This window comes from Hemitrygon akajei, chromosome 27 (assembly GCF_048418815.1).
Source record: "Hemitrygon akajei chromosome 27, sHemAka1.3, whole genome shotgun sequence".
NCBI classification, from domain to species: Eukaryota; Metazoa; Chordata; class Chondrichthyes; order Myliobatiformes; family Dasyatidae; genus Hemitrygon; species Hemitrygon akajei.
Genome location: NC_133150.1, coordinates 12,046,468 through 12,060,510, shown reverse-complemented (window position 1 = coordinate 12,060,510; position 14,043 = coordinate 12,046,468). Strand labels below are relative to the sequence as shown.

General features: G+C 43.7%; 1 long non-coding RNA gene across 1 annotated transcript in view; it reads left to right on the top strand.

Moving 5' to 3' along the window:
- The window catches only part of LOC140717129 (uncharacterized), a 63,595-nt gene that overhangs the window by 38,738 nt on the left and 10,814 nt on the right, over window positions 1–14,043 (top strand). Inside the window, exon 7 of the long non-coding RNA XR_012096454.1 lies at window positions 13,224–13,342. This is a non-coding gene — a long non-coding RNA (uncharacterized lncRNA). The remainder of the gene's footprint in view (window positions 1–13,223; window positions 13,343–14,043) is intronic.

The following is a 14,043-nucleotide window of genomic DNA, read 5'->3' as shown; positions in this document are numbered from 1 at the left end:
CAGGATTGCAGAGGGTTTTAAATTTAGCCAGCTTTATTGTGGTCACCAACCTCCCAAGCATCGAGGATATCTTCAATGCACAATACCTCAGAAAGGCTGCATCTGTCATTAAACATCCCCACCTCCCAAGACATGTCTTGTTTGCATTATTACAATGACAATAAACTGATGCTTCAACTGGATCATCTCAGAACATAATTATATTGAGATAGTATAAATGGAAAAGCAATAACAAAATGTAGAATATGGTTACAGAGCAAGCGCAGTGAGGGTAGAAAATAAGGTGTAAAGTCATGACAAATTAGAATGTGAGGTCGAAATTCATTATCTTTGTGAGGTCAAAATTCATCTTTATCATACAAGCGCCATTCAAGAGTCCTATAAGTTAGCAGAGACGGACAGAAAAAGATTATGTGGACAACACCGAGGCACTAAAGGGTTTCCCAGTCCCACTGCCCGGAGAATGGACACATTTTGCAAAAAAAATACAAAAAGCTCGAATCCCAACTCTTAAGGAGTAGATGAAGGTAAAATGTGCGTGAGAGAGAGTTTGAACGATTAAATGACTCAGCACAATTGCTGCATGGAGTCTTTTTTAAATATGAAATTAACTCTGGTCTCCTGTATCACAGGAAGTGGTCACTCAATGTATGTTCACGGCCCTCTGCTATAGCCCAACCACTTCAGTGTTTGTCATATTTTGCGTTCAGAGAAGCTGTTCTACACACCACTGTTAAAATGTGTGATTAGAGTTACAGTTGTCTTTCTGTCAGCTGGAACCAGTCTGGCCATACACACGACTTCTCTCATTTTACAAGGCATTTTTGTCCTCAGAACTGCCACCCTGGATGTTTTTTTGTTGTTTATCTTCCCATTCTCTGTAAAGTGTAGATAATATGATGAATGAAAAGCCCAAGAGATCTGCTGTTTCTGAGATACTCAAGCCACCTCGTCTGGCATCAACAAACATTCCACACTTTTGTTCCCCAGTTTGATGTTTGGTTGGAACAACTGAACCTCTTTAACATCTGCATGCTGTTATGAATTGAGTTGCTGGCAAATGATTGGCTGAATAGATATTTGCATTAATAAGCAGGTATATAGGTGTACCTACTAAAGTGGCCACTGAGTGTACTTTCGAGTATCTCTGCACTTCTGTAAGGTTTAGGCAGTATCAATAAGGAGAAAGGGGACCTGACTCGAATACTGATGCTGACTTGCCTGTTCCTGTGTAACGCTGAGTTCATCTTTCTCTCAACCTCCTCTCTTTTTATCTCTCTCAAAGAAGTAATCAAGGCCAGTCTTTTAAAGATTAGCTTTATTTATCACATGTACAGTGAATCATTCAGTGAAATACATCTTTTTGCAACGACAAACAGCACAGTCCGAGGATGTGCTGGTGGGCAGCCCACAGGTGTTACCACGCTTCTGGTAACAACATAGTATTCCATAATTCATCAACCTGAACCTATCCATCTTTGGAATGTGGGAGGAAACCGGAGCACCCAGAGTAAATCCATGCAGTCGTACAAACTCCTTACACACATGGGCAGGAATCGAGCCCCATTTGTGATCGTTGGCATTGCAAAGTGATTTCACTATTAACGATGCATTAGTGATACCTGAGCCAATAAATAAAAGAAGGAGTTCTGAACTGTTGCTTGTTTGGAACATGTTTTGATAACCAAGTTCAAATGAGTTTAAGGAATGACTCAATGAGGATGTACTAGTTTCTTCTAGTGTCCTGCCTTGTACTCTTCAAGGAATTTCTAAGTGGGGGACTATTCAGAAATCAGAATTGGAAAGGGACTTTGCATCCTTGTGCAGGATTTGCGGATTCAGTCAGTGGTAAGGGAGAGAAATGTAGTGTTAGCATTCATTTGAAGAGGACTAGAGTATAAAATCGTAGATGTAATGCTGAGGGTGTACAAGGCATTGGAAGACTGCAGCTGGAGTACTGTGAGCAGCTTTGGGACCCTTATCTAAGAAAGGATGTACTGACATTGGGAGTGTGCAGAGGAGGTTCACTCGAATGATCCTGGGAATGAAAGGATTAGCATGGCCCTGGATGTACCTTTACAACACAGATGAGGAGGTATTTCTTTAGCCAGAGAGTGGTGAATCTCTGGAATTCATTGCCACCAATGGCTGGTGAGGTCATTGAGCATATTTGAAATAAAGGTTGATAGGTTCTTGATTAGTATGGGCATCAAAGATTATGGGGAGAAGGGAGGAGAATGGGGTTGAGAAAGATAAATCAGAGGTGATGGAGCAGACTCAATGTTAACACGAGGAAATCTGGAGATGCTGGAAATTCAAACAACACACACAAAATGCTGCTGAAACACAGCAGGCCAGGCAGCGTCTATAGGGAGAAGCACTGTCGATGTTTCGGGCTGAGACCCTTCATCAGGACTAACTGAAGGGAAAGATAGTAAGAGATATGAAAGTAGTGGGGGGAGGGTGAAATGTGAAATAATAGGAGAAGACCGGAGCGGGTGGGATGAAGCTAAGAGCTGGAAAGGTGATTGGCGAAAGTGATACAGAGCTGGAGAAGGGAAAGGATCATGGGACGAGAGGCCTCGTTTAAAGAAAGGAGGAGGGGGGAGCACCAGACAGTATATTTTCAAAATGAATCCAAACTCAGGTTGGAGGAACAACACCTTATATACCGGCTGGGTAGCCTCCAACCTGATGGCATGAACATTGACTTCTCTGACTTCCGTTAATGCCCCTCCTCCCCTTCTTACCCCATCCCTGACATATTTAGTTGTTTCTTTTTTTCTCTCTCTCTGCCCATCACTGCCTGTTCTCCATTTCCCTCTAGTGCTCCCCCCCCCCTCCCAAGGCCTCCCATCCTATGATCCTTTCCCTTCTCCAGCTCTGTATCACTTTCGCCAATCACCTTTCCAGCTCTTAGCTTCATCCCACCCGCTCCGGTCTTCTCCTATCATTTCGCATTTCCCCCTCCCCCCACTACTTTCATATCTCTTACTATCTTTCCTTTCAGTTAGTCCTGATGAAGGGTCTCGGCCCGAAACATCGACAGTGCTTCTCCTTATAGATGCTGCCTGGCCTGCTGTGTTCCACCAGCATTTTGTGTGTGTTCAATGAATGTTACTATGTATTGAATTGACTTCATTTTCTTGTTTGCTGAGACACTGATTGTGAACCAGTTGTGTTCGTTTACAATGCAACCATCAAAATGTTTCAAAGCAGAATAGACAAAATGCTGGAGGTACTCAGCTGGTCATCCATCATCAATGGAAGGGGTTAAAGAGATAATGTTTTGTGCTGAGACCCTTCATCAGCACTGGAAAGGAAGGATGCAGAAGCTAGAATAAGAGGGTCTGTGTTTCAAAACCTTTACAGCACTTGAATATGCAAGTTGTGGAAGGCTACAGGTCAAATGCTGACAACTGAGGCTAGTGTTGATGGCTCAGCATTGAGATGGTGGGCTGAAGAGCCTGTTTCTGTGCTGCATGGCTCTCTGATACCTCATAGCCTGACAGATCCTTTAATTACTGGCAGTCTCCGATCAGCAACAATTATTCAGCTGCCCATTACTACGGGTACAGCACGTTAGATTAGCAGTAACTGATCAGTGTTCAGTTCTGCTGTTCTCTATAAGAAGTTGGTACGTTTTACCCGTGACCATCTGCATTTCCCCTGGTTGCTGAGATTTCCTCCCACATTCCAGTGATGTACCAGTGGAGATTAGTAAGCCACGGATATACTATGTTGGCTCCCAGTCCATCCTCGCACTGACACAAAAATGGTGCATTTCACTGTATGTTTCAATGTATATGTGAGAAATGCAGGAAGTCTTTTTTTCTTTCATAAAGTTAAGCTGGCACTATCTCATCTAGTACCTTACTGATATCAGTGAAGGGAAAATGCTTGGGGTTGACTATGTACAATTTGCATCCTGGTTTATATGACAAACAATGAAATTGCTTGTTCACAGAAAGGAGACAAAGTAAACAGTACGGATGTCAATAATTCCAGCAATAAATACAATGATGAGCACAAAACATCAGAGTTCATTTTCATTTTAAAATCTGTTCTATTAATTATTATTGAAGATTAACAAAAAAGATACATTAAGTCATGTCATTCTGTACAATAAGGAATTAAATTAGCAAGTAACTGATTAATAAAGCTAAGCAATATATCAATAATAATAAGAAAAAATAAAGTGTTAATATTTTTTTGAAAGAAAAAGAAGGAAAAAAAAAAGAACCCCTACTAACTGAAAAAAAAACCATTGGGAGCACAACCCCGGAGCTATCCGTCATACAAGCTTCCATAAAAAACATCAATCCACCAACTCAAATCCACTTAAAGAAAAATCGGAAGGAAACAATTAACTCAAATCAGATTAACCATATTAATTATCTCAAATGTTTCCTAATGTTGATAGTCAGTGTGACAGATGTAAAACTGAGACAGCCACATTGACACATATGTTTTGGATATGTTCTGTACTGAAACATTTTTGGAAGTCTATTTTCTCTACAATTTCTAAAGTTTTAAAGATTAATTTACAACCTGTTATGTTCCCAGTAACCGGGTGACTTACCAGCAAAGATAGAGAGGTCCACTGAAGTCTGATGGTACTATTTTCAAACGTTTTTATTTATAAAGGGGCACAAACGTATGATTAATACAAAACATTCAGATCATATACATCATCAAAACTCAATCTAAAGCACAGGTATAGTAATAATCAATCAGAAATAAGCTCTATCGTTGTCTAGGGGATAATACTGAGTCCAATGGAATATAAGAGTCACTCAAAATCTGCAGGCTTTCCCGTTTTGGGAACCGCTGGCATTTCACGTGTTGGAGAGAGAGAGTGGTGAGAAAGAAGGAACACTTGCCCGTCGTCTTTGCGAAGCAAATCCCTGTTGTTAGTTAAAACGATTTTCCTTTGGTTTCAGCCACAGACTCCCGATCCGGAATCTAACGCACGTGGCTTCCTTCAAAATGGCTTCCCGCTCCGACGGGAAGTGCTATCATGTCTTCTTCGTGTGTCACCTTGGTGCGTCTGAGGCCCCGCCTCGGCAGCCCACCTTTTATCTGGACTGGCAGGGTTGTAGATGTCAATCAGGGTGGGGGGTGAGGCAATCTTTCCCCCATCACCCAGCCCACGTTGCCCTGAGGGTTTGCACGTAGTCCAGTCCCTTATTCCACAAAGGTGTCTCCCAAGACAATGGCCATGTCTGTGGCTTTTGTCTGGCTGAGAGGCCAGACCACATTCCAAACCGTAAGGCTGCTCTTTCTCTCTTGCGATTCTCACAAAGGAGGGGGCTGGGGTCATAACACCTCCCCTCTTAAAAGTTTTTTACCAGGGGTTAAAAACAAGTTGGTAGAGTCTTATAGGATTTTTGGAATCTGACATACTACACAAGCTTTTCTCTTCACAGAGTACTACCGTTATACATTCAAGTCAGTATCTAAACAGGTAACAATTACAGTGCCCCTTTCTTTAATATCTTAACATCACGTCCCGTACTAAAGTCTTGTAGCATCAAACTTCAGCTCAATAACCACCTATTTATTTATTTTCTTCAGCAACAAAACTAAGGAGGTGTGATCTTAGCTTAGGTGCATCTACAAAAGTTTATACAAATACTAATCGTTTCGGTCGTGTTATTTCACCGGCAGGTCTCCAAAGGGGTTGTCTTTATTATTCACAGGCTTTTGCGCAAACCCGTACAACCGGCATTGCTGTTTAAAAATGGCATTTTCTATTAACCATCGCCTCTTTTCTGGGGAGTTCCCCCGTGGGGAACTTGAGTAATTTGGCGAGGTACTCTCCCGCCTTTCCTTTCCACGAGGGTTATTCTCTTAACTCCGTGTCCCCAACCTAGTCCATCATGGGAATTTCCACCCAATTCTTTAATGCTACACAGGTAGTTAACCCTTTTGTTAAGACCATGCAGGCTGATGTGTTTCAGTTCGAACCTTTTTCTCCGGCTGCATTTAAATTTCAGCTTCCTCACAGCGCTTTCTTGAATAACAATAGCGTGTGAGGCACCCTTACATTCCAAATCAACCTGTAATCGATGCGCAGGCATCAATCTAGACTTTAACTTTTTTTCATTTGATTTGGGAACTACAGATTTACCGTTCTCCTCCACAACAACAGTTATCTCCCCATTCGTAAACTCCACATTAACTCTGAACACCCCCTTCAGCACAACCATCTGGGAACTCACACTTCCCAAGGTTAACCCCTTTTTCCCCGAACCGAGTCTATCTGATCCAAAAAGACGGCCGTCTCGTCCAGCTGAGTCAAATACCTCAGACTTTTTCTGAGCTCCGTGACTAGGTTTAGGACCACGTGCATCCCCATCTTGGACACACTCAAACGGGGCATTGGCCTCTTCCAGGCTTTCAATACCCATACCCTTTCCAAATTCTAAATTCCCCTGATCCTCCCAGTTACTCTCTGGGCAACTCACTTCCAGAGTAAACTCAACCCCGCGGGCTGAAACAACCTCATCTGCCAACCCAGCAGACTTCTTCAAGGTAATGGCATCCTTTTCATCTAGGACTGCCCTCATTTCATTATCGGTAACACCTTTAGAATCATCCATGTCCAACCCTGGACCTTTTAACAGCTTTATCTGTTTCTCATCTTTATTTCCTACCTCTAGGACCTTTTTCTTCGCTAAGGGCAGATCTACCTTCTCTCCCTTACCCCCTTTTACGTTACTATTCCTCGTTTTACCACCCTCGAAACCCTCGTGGCACAGGGTCGGTAAAGACGTTTGGGCCAAATCAAAACGGGCCAATTTTAAACTGCTCCCGTTCTCAGCTGCCGCTCTCGACAGGCTGCGAGTGTCCGCGCATGCGGGATAGCTCGGGGACTCTATGGGCGGGGCCTCAACATGCACCGGTCGGCGGGTCATGGTCATGGCCGACCAAACTTTTCCTCCTGCTAAATCGTTCCCAAGGAGGACATCCACGTCAGTTCTCGGGAATTCTGATGGCACCCCCATTTCAACTGATCCATACACCAGCTCACAATCCAAAATGACCCTACGCAAAGACACCCTTTCTGTCCATTTTCCTATTCCTCTCAGGGTTACCTCGCCCGTCGGAGGTCCAAATTGTAATACGTTACGGCTAATTAATGATAGCTCCGCCCCCGTGCTCTCCAAATCCGTACGGGAATTGGCGGGTCCCCCTTGCTCACAGACATGGTTCCGTGTGACAGATAAATCTCCAACCCCTCGCGCTCTCTGCTCCCCTGGGACCCTCTTGCCGATTTTCTGATTACCACTGCACACCCGATAGGGATCGCTGCTCTCCCTCTCTCTGGCTCCTTTCTCGGAGCAAAGCATTTAGATGCAATATGACCCACCTTTCCACAATTAAAACAGGTCAAGCCAGGACCTCTCCTGCCGTCTTGCCTCTCCTCCTCAATTTTACCACTAGCTCCCAGCGGGATCTCCGCCTCAGCCGGCGGGCTTTCTCTACCATTCCCACGGTCTCTCTGGTAACTTTTTGGCAAGGAAAACTTTGTCTTGTGGGTTAGGGCATATTCATCTGTGAACCTAGCAATTTCTGAGATGGACTGATTCGTCCTCTCATTCAAATACATCCGGATCTCTTCTGGACCACAACCTTTAAATTCCTCAATCAAAAATAACTCCCTGAGTCGCCCATAATTCTCGGCCACCTTTTCCGCAGTGCACCAACGGTCCAAGAGCACACCCTTCTCATGGGCTAGCTCGGTATACGTTTGATTCCACCCTTTCCTTAAATTTCGGAACCTTTGTCTATACGCTTCAGGTACTAACTTGTAACCTCGGAGAATGGCCTCCTTTACTTGGTCATAATTCCCTTCCCCTTCCGGGGGCAACGCTGCATATGCCTGCTGTGCTTTCCCTCGTAACACACTTTGTAACAACGCCACCCACTGCTCTCTGGGCCACTTCTGATTCACTGCCACCTTTTCAAAAAGCAAGAAATAGCTATCAACATCTGTCTCCTCGAACGGGGGGACCAACCCACAGTGGTGCTGTGAGGATTACATTCCTGGACTTCTCTAGTGCCTTTAACACCATCCAGCCCAAGATCTTAAGGCACAAACTAACGGAGATGGGAGTAGACTCTCACATGGTGGATTGGATAGTGGACTACTTGACAGATAGACCTCAGTATGTGCGGTTGGGAGACTGTAGGTCTGACACGGTGGTCAGCAGCACAGGAGCGCCGCAGGGGACCGTGCTCTCTCCGGTCCTGTTCACGCTGTACACATCAGACTTCCAATATAACTCGGAGTCCTGCCATGTGCAGAAGTTCGCTGACGACACGGCCATAGTGGGGTGTGTCAGGAATGGACAGGAGGAGGAATATAGGAAACTGATACAGGACTTTGTGATATGGTGCAACTCAAACTACCTGCGTCTCAATATCACCAAGACCAAGGAGATGGTGGTGGACTTTAGGAGATCTAGACCTCATATGGAGCCAGTGATCATTAATGGAGAATGTGTGGAGCAGGTTAAGACCTACAAGTATCTGGGAGTACAGTTAGACGAGAAGCTAGACTGGACTGCCAACACAGATGCCTTGTGCAGGAAGGCACAGAGTCGACTGTACTTCCTTAGAAGGTTGGCGTCATTCAATGTCTGTAGTGAGATGCTGAAGATGTTCTATAGGTCAGTTGTGGAGAGCGCCCTCTTCTTTGTGGTGGCGTGTTGGGGAGGCAGCATTAAGAAGAGGGACGCCTCACGTCTTAATAAGTTGGTAAGGAAGGCGGGCTCTGTCATGGGCAATGTACTGGAGAGTATAACATCGGTAGCTGAGCGAAGGGCGCTGAGTAGGCTACGGTCAAATATGGAAAACCCTGAACATCCTCTACATAGCACCATCCAGAGACAGAGAAGCAGTTTCAGCGACAGGTTGCTATCGATGCAATGCTCCTCAGACAGGATGAAGAGGTCAATACTCCCCAATGCCATTAGGCTTTACAATTCAACCGCCAGGAGTAAGATATGTTAAAGTGCCGGGGTTGATTGTATTTAATGTATTTAAGTAAACTACTTAAGAACTTTTTAAAAGCTATTATTAATGCTTTTTGAGAGAGTGATTTAGATGCATATCATATTTATACTGAGTTAAGTATTGTATGTAATTAGTTTTGCTACAACAAGTGTATGGGACATTGGAAAAAATGTTGAATTTCCCCATGGGGATGAATAAAGTATCTATCTATCTATCTATCTATCAACCTCAACGCCCGACTAACATCAAACCCCTCCTCTCTCTCCCCTTGAGCTCTTCGCTCTTGCCTTCGCCTGTCCAGCTCCAACTCATGGCTCCTTTGTTTCTCTTTCTCAGCTGCTTCCAGCTGCTTTAACTGGAGCTCATGACCCCGTTTCACCACTAATTCCTTTAGTTTGAACGCCTGCTCCCTTTCCTTTTCCTTTTCTTTCTCAGCCCGTTCCTTCTCGGCTCGTTCCTTTTCCTTCTCAGTTGCTTCTAGCTGCTTTACTTTAAATTCATGTTCCAACCTTACTTTCTCCAACTCTAACTGATCTGTCCCACTCGCTAATCTCTTTTTGGGGATATTTTCCAAATCCTCAGCTGCAAACACCTTCTTCCCAATGTAATACTGAGTTATGACCCTTCGCACTTCCTGCTTTTTCATTGATGACCTCACCCCTGTGAGGTCTAACTCCTTTGCCAGATTTACCAAGTCTAATTTGGTAACCGCCCCTAGCGCCTCTACAGTCGGGTTTCTCATAAATTCATCCACATCCATTTTTGCTGGTTTCCTGTCTGGCTACCTGCGTAACCAGATTTAAGTTTGGACTTACAGCCCGATTCACTGACCCTCCCCTTTGGTTTCAAATCCGGGACGAGTACCCCACTTGTTATGTTCCCAGTAACCGGGTGACTTACCAACAAAGATAGAGAGGTCCGCTGAAGTCTGATGGTACTATTTTCAAACGTTTTTATTTATAGAGGGGCACAAACGTATGATTAATACAAAACATTCAGATCATATACATCGTCAAAACTCAATCTAAAGCACAGGTATAGTAATAATCAATCAGAAATAAGCTCTATCATTGTCTAGGGGATAATACTGAGTCCAATGGAATATAAGAGTCACTCAAAATCTGCAGGCTTTCCCGTTTTGGGAACCGCTGGCATTTCACGTGTTGGAGAGAGAGAGTGGTGAGAAAGAAGGAACACTTGCCCGTCGTCTTTGCGAAGCAAATCCCTGTTGTTAGTTAAAACGGTTTTCCTTTGGTTTCAGCCACAGACTCCCGATCCGGAATCTAACGCATGTGGCTTCCTTCAAAATGGCTTCCCGCTCCGACGGGAAGTGCTATCGTGTCTTCTTCGTGTGTCTCCTTGGTGCGTCTGAGGCTCCGCCTCGGCAGCCCACCTTTTATCTGGACTTGCAGGGTTGTAGATGTCAATCAGGGTGGGGGTGAGGCAATCTTTCCCCCATCACCCAGCCCACGTTGCCCTGAGGGTTTGCACGTAGTCCAGTCCCTTATTCCACAAAGGTGTCTCCCAAGACAATGGCCATGTCTGTGGCTTTTGTCTGGCTGAGAGGCCAGACCACATTCCAAACCGTAAGGCTGCTCTTTCTCTCTTGCGATTCTCACAAAGGAGGGGGCTGGGGTCATAACAAACCTAATAAATTGACAGTTTTATTTGGTATAATCCCTCAGTATATTCATGGTATTTCTCCGTCAGACCAACATGTAATTGCATTTGTTACATTATTGGCCAGAAGGGCTATTTTGTTGAAATGGAAAGATGCTTCTGCTCCTACTTTGATACAATGGTTTTCTCAGGTGATGTTATGTCTTAATTTGGAGAAAATCAGAAGTCGAACTTTTGATCCTGGATTTGATTTTGAGAAAAGGTGGGGTTCATTTGCCTGCTACCATTTCTGATTTGAAAACATCAGAGTTCAACCAAGAGTGCTGTATCACAGTGAAGACAGATGTAAATATAAGCTGTACTTCTGCATCTTAGATCTTGAAATTTGGTCAGCTGAGGGCTTTATTCATTGGAGACTAAGGGTGATCTTATGGAGGTGTAAAATGTCATGGTGGTCACAGATAGGGTGAATGTACTCAGACTTTTTCCCAGCTTTGGTGAATCAAGAGCTAGAAGGTATAGGTTTAAGGGAGAGAGGAGAGATTTATGATTAGCTTTATGTATCACAATTTCTCAAAAATATAAGGTCAGGTACACCATAGAACCGTAAAACATTACAGCACAGAAATTTGCATCAATGATAAACACAGTCCGAGGACTGTGCTGGGGACAGCATGCAAGAGTCACCATGCTTCCAGCACCAACATGGCAGGCCCACACTGTAGTGTTCTCATTCAGGTGTAAGAACTCTGAACTAAACACCGAGGTAAACCGTGGTCAATGAAGACAGGATCGCAGTAAAATTAACCGTTTACTGTTCACTCTTCCACATTAATGTATGGTGAAAACTGTTGATAAAACAATACAAAATAAATACATTATTTGTTTCCTTCTTGACATCACATTTACATCATAAATACTTGCAAAAGTAAAACTACAACAAACTATATTACATTAAAGTACAACATACAGTCAGAATCTACCTACGCCATCAACTGGCTTTAAATACACTTCAACACAAACTAACCAGCAACTCTTTCAATAGCACAAGAAAATAAACTTTATCAACCGTCTATAGGGAGAAGCGTTGGGTCTCGGTCTGAAACGTCGACAGCGCTTCTCCTTATAGATACTGCCTGGCCTGCTGTGTTCCACCAGCATTTTGTGTGTGTTGTTGTTTTATCAACCGTCATTACTTTTAACAGAATCAGCGTTAACATTTTTACTTCAACATATCGATTATCTTATGGACTTACGGCGTTGCTTCTATGATGTTTCTTAGTGCGTAGAATGAAAACTTTTCTCGCGCTGATCCTGCACACACAAGCCCCCTCCTTCCCGTTTCTCCAAACCGGTATTTTCCCACAAGACGTGGCGAAACCGGGTGTGACGTCATCGCATGCCACGATACATCACAGACAATGAATTTGCTTTCAACAATCTTAACTAACTAGAAAATAATTACAAACGAATTACTAAAGCGAAAATGTAATAAACTAAACGAATGCCTTAAGGGAAACACACCCACATTGTACTAACCATAACTTGTCTGTTTTTGAAATGTGGGAAGAAACCCTAGCACTAGGAGGAAACACACAAAGTCGTAGGGAGAATGTCCTCACAGACAGCTGTAAGAGTTAATACCCAATGTAGAGTATTGTACTAAACTGATAGCCACTGAACAAGATGGGAGGCTGAAGCTAATTAAAGCATCTGACAGGCCATGAAGTGTCATAGAGCCCTACAGCAAGTAAAAAGGCTCTTTGGCCCACAGTCTCCATGCTGACCCGTCTATACTCACCTCAGTTATCAGCATTTGATTTGTAGCCTTTGACAAGGGCCCCAAAGCTACTTTGGGGTGACACTGATTCTGGTTCTAAGAACGCTGCTGTAAGACAGATGTAGTTCAGGTGAGATTCCAACAGCACAGACTTGGTCTTAGATAGACACCTGCCAAAGAGGGAATGTCTGTTGCGCCAAAGAATACTGTTGATATTAGTTCCAGAATGGAGTAGTGTACTCAGACTGGATAATGAACTATAGGACATGCATTTCAAATGAGAAAGGGTAAATTCAAAGGAGATGTGCTGGACAAGTTTTTCAGACAAAGAGTGGTGGCTACCAAGGATAGTATTAGAGGGAACATAATAGAGGTGTTTTGAAAGGCACTGAGGTAAGTATATGAATGTGCAGGGAATGAAGAGATATGGACATTATGTAGGCAGGTTAGTTCAGAATTAATTACTATTTTAATTAGTTGAGCAAGGTATTGTGGCCAAAGGGCCACTTCTTGTGCTGTTCCATTGTCTGGATAGTTAGCAGACTCTGAACAGAGTCTCTCGTTACCTCTACTGTGATTTCTGCAGAGTGGGTACTTGACTCTTTTAAGAGTGTCCCTTGTTCTGTAATCTTGGGACAATATTTTCTAATCTGTGACAGTTTTACTTTGTTCTTTAGTGAAGCCATCTTTCATGGACTGTCCTTTAACCTGATCTGTGTCGTAGTAACGGAGGTCCAATCAATTGGTCTTTATTGCCATCCCCATCCATTATCTAATTCTGCCTCTCCCCACTGTGCAGGAGAATGCAGCCTTTATCATAACTAAATTCCCTGGATTGGGAAATGAAAAGTACTGACAAGACAAGCCGCCTCACCAAGTCTCTGTAGAACAGTGACAGCTCGAGACTGTTCAATACCCGTAAGTGGTTTAATATTGTCACATGTACCAAGATGCACTGATAAAACTTTGTTTTGCACGTCACCCATATAGATCATTTTATCACATCAGTGCATTGAGGTTGTACAGGGGAAAAGCAATAAGAGAATGCAGAATGAAGTGTGACTGATACAGAGAAAGTGCAGTGTAGGTGCAAGGCCATGATGTGGTAGATTTGTGGTCACGTGCAGTTTGTATTGTACAAGAGAAGCGTTCAGTAGTTTTATAACAGTGGGAGAGAAACTTTTCCTGAGACTGATGATGCATGCTTTCAGAGGGAGTGAGGGTCTTTGATTATGTTGGCTGCTCTACTGAGGCAGTGAGAAGTGTGTGCTGAATCCATGGACTGGTTTCTGTGATATGTTGCGCTGTGTGCACAGCTCACTGCTGTGTCCTACATTCAGTGGCAGAGCAGTTGCCGTACCAAGCTGCGATACATCCCACATAGGATTCTTTCTCAGTGATGTGTTGTGAGAAATTGGTGAGGTTCAAAATGGACTTGCTCAATTTCTTTAGCATCATGAGGGAAGAGTGTTACTGATGGGTTTTGTTAGCCATGGTGTCTGTGTGCTTGGACCAGAACCTTCAGGGTCTCAGAAGAGCCAAAAGGGCCTTGTGTTCCCTCGGATTGAGACGTTACCATCTCAGTGACACCAGATATCTCGGTGCTTGTTCACTTCCAT